Raw genomic sequence first — 3141 nt, 5'->3', positions numbered from 1 at the left:
ACAACGAATTGAGTAATACAATTCTCCAAGAATGAAGTATCCTATGGTCCCATGTTAATCTCTTGACACAACTCTGCATACACTGGAAGGTTGATAGACATGTCACCACAAAAGAATGAGTTTGCCTCGTTCTTAAAAAATTCTTGGACTCCTATATTTCCATCATTGTTAGCCGATGCGGGCTCTAAGCTTGCGGCAGCCTCCACCCCTTGTAATATTGACCCCTCTATTTGCATATTATCTTCATCTATGCCCGGAACATCGCTTTGATCATATACTCTCGCACTTCGAGGAGTTGAAGGTATAACATACCACCATTGAGGTTGTTGGGGGTTTGGATAGAAGATTACCTGTTCACAAACACATACAAAGCAAGTTCAAACCATTGTGACATAAACCATGTCGTATTACAATTAGCAAGCAAATGACTCTATGCACCTGTTCACAATGGGCCGACAACACAAAGGTGTCGCACAAATCCGTCCATTTTTTTTCGGAATCTATTTTAAGAAATCCAGATGGATCTCGTCGAACTGTTGCTCCAACTCCTCCAAGTACCACTTTGAACCACTGCACATCGAATAGTATCATGCAGAAGCTACGGTAATTCACCGTAATAATACTTTGCAAGTTCCCAAAATACTCCATCTCATCCACAACCGTATTCGGATCCGTTGCTCGTTGCCGGCTCTCTTGCTCAAATCTTGCCATGACACCACAGTCCATTGTGGAGCGCATTTTGTCAATACGCTCCACGCGAAAATGTCGTTCGCGTGACCACGCTGCACTATATATTTTATACTGTACATTGAAACACTCAAATTAGATGTCGCATATAAAATTTAGATATGACATATTCTAAACCCCTCATCACCTTTGGACTACATCCCCTCGAGAACTCCCACTCCTCCATTGAGACCTCTGTCCCTTTGCTGGATGTTGCGGTCAAGGCTCCATGTAACCATCGTGTTGACATAAACCACGGCATCTCCTCCATGCCTTCGGGATATCAAATCAGTCGATGACGTGTACTACGTCGGAATTCAGCTCGCGCTTCCTCTCGATCTTGCCTTGCAATCTGGTACTTGGCGAGCCACATCTCCATGGAGGCATGGTGCAACATACAAAAGCAATTCATCTTCTCTTCCATTGAGGCATCCATTCTTTTTTCTACTCCATTTCCAACCACCACATCTCCAGTCAGTCTATCATCGTCCTTCAGCGTCCATAGCATTTCATTGTATGGTTCCTGTTAGATATGATCAATGCCCCACCCTCATTAGGTGCTACCAATGATCCATGGTGCTCAAAGTTGTAAGGCCCCCATTATGAGGAGAAGCCAAATGTGAGCCCGGACATTGGTTGAGTCCTGACTTGTATATCAGATGAGGTCTATGTGATCGGATGGCAAAAAGGTGACTGTTGTGGGTCTAATCTTTGGGTTAGACGGAGTGGTTAAGCTGGTAGCAACTCGAGGCACATTGCATTGAGTTGCGTGGTAAGGGAGTTAAAAGGGGCCCCTATTGTGGGGAGTTAAAGGAAATATTCCCTGGAATATTCCCTGGCCGACTAGTGGAGGCTCATATGGTAGGTCGGTCAGCAGGCCGACCTAACGACCTTCGCGGGCTATAAAAGCTAAACCCCTTCGCAGCCATCACTCACTTATCTTTCACCCAGTCAGAGTTGTTATTCTAGGTAGCCTTAAGCTCTTCACCTATCTTCTGTCTAGATCGCCATCTAAGCTTCACACAGTGGAAGCGCACGGGTGGACAGAGCCATCTTTGTATCAATTGTTTGAAGTTAAAGAATTTACTGATTCTCCTCTTATCTGTTGTGTACTCTCTATCTCTTTCTCAGATTTTTTTCGCTGCGCCGTGTAATATTTTACAGTTCCACCGTTGGTAGCCATTGTGAGATATGCACTAACGCCTCTGACACCAACCAACCTTCGGCCATGCTACCTTCTGGCCGAGCTCGTTGTCGCACAAAGCCTTTCAGGGTTTTCATGAAGCACTCCAGGAAGAATATCCATCGCGTATGGACAGGTCCAGCTATCCCCACTTCGTCCATAAGATGCACAAGAAGGTGGACTTGTATCGTGAGCATGATAGTGGGCAGGTATTTCTCAAAGAGACAGACCGTCTCCATTGCTCCCCGCCTCGCGGATTCAATAGAGGACGTCTTAATCTCTTTCTGTGAGATCCATTGCACCAAAGTCGACAACTTGTAAATGGCCCAACGAATTTCTGGAGTAAGGCATCCTGCGATCGCGATCGATAGGACAAACTGCCACAAATGAGAAAGCATTATGAATAATGGCCACTTTTCAAATTGCAAAATGCCCACGCTAATTACAATCCATTCTGTTCACAAACCTGACATATCTTATGCCAATCATGGGATTTTAGCCCCGACAATTGGTCATCTTTAGAAAATGCGGACCTGAGAGAACACATCATACCCGTCGGAGTGCGGATAGACTTGATTACTTGCTTCACAATGCGCTCTTCTTTGGTGGACAAAACCCAAGGAACGCGAGGAAGCTGCACTCCCCCTTCAGCACTCGACTGTGGCCAAAGCGCCTCCATCTTACCTACCTCCTTCAAATCCATTTGTGACCCTATAGTGTCTCTCTTTCCTGTGATGTGGTCCCATAGCAAGCTGCCCACATTCTTGAAAATATGCATGGGATCCAACAAGTGGTTAACCTGTAAGTGGGTCCAATATGGCAACTCGTAGAAAACAAAGAACCGTCGCATTCCATTTGGATGTGATTCCGGGTTTACCATTTTCAGCTCGTACCAGCTTGCGGCATTCATATGTGTTGGAGGTCGTCCAAGAAAACCTTCCCTGAACTCATGATCCTCCGGCAAGAAAGCAGCGTGTCCTTGATATACCATCTTCTTTATGGTTCGTGACCTTCGGGAGTCTAACTGTGGCCCACACAATGGACATGCATGATAACCTGAGGTAACCAGACATGTAAGACGAGCCACGACCTAGTGAATACTTGATTAAATGAGATAAAATATAGATATTACCACTAAGAATGGAGGTCTACTCACCTGAGCACTCTCGCAATCCCGGAAAGTCATGCATCGTCCATATGAGAATGGATCGAATGTTGGCTAACCGCCGACC

The sequence above is a fragment of the Lygodium microphyllum genome, chromosome 30, assembly GCF_053477565.2.
Source record: "Lygodium microphyllum isolate KBCC chromosome 30, Lygodium_microphyllum_v1.1.10, whole genome shotgun sequence".
Lineage (NCBI taxonomy): Eukaryota > Viridiplantae > Streptophyta > Polypodiopsida > Schizaeales > Lygodiaceae > Lygodium > Lygodium microphyllum.
This window is presented reverse-complemented; position numbering follows the sequence as displayed.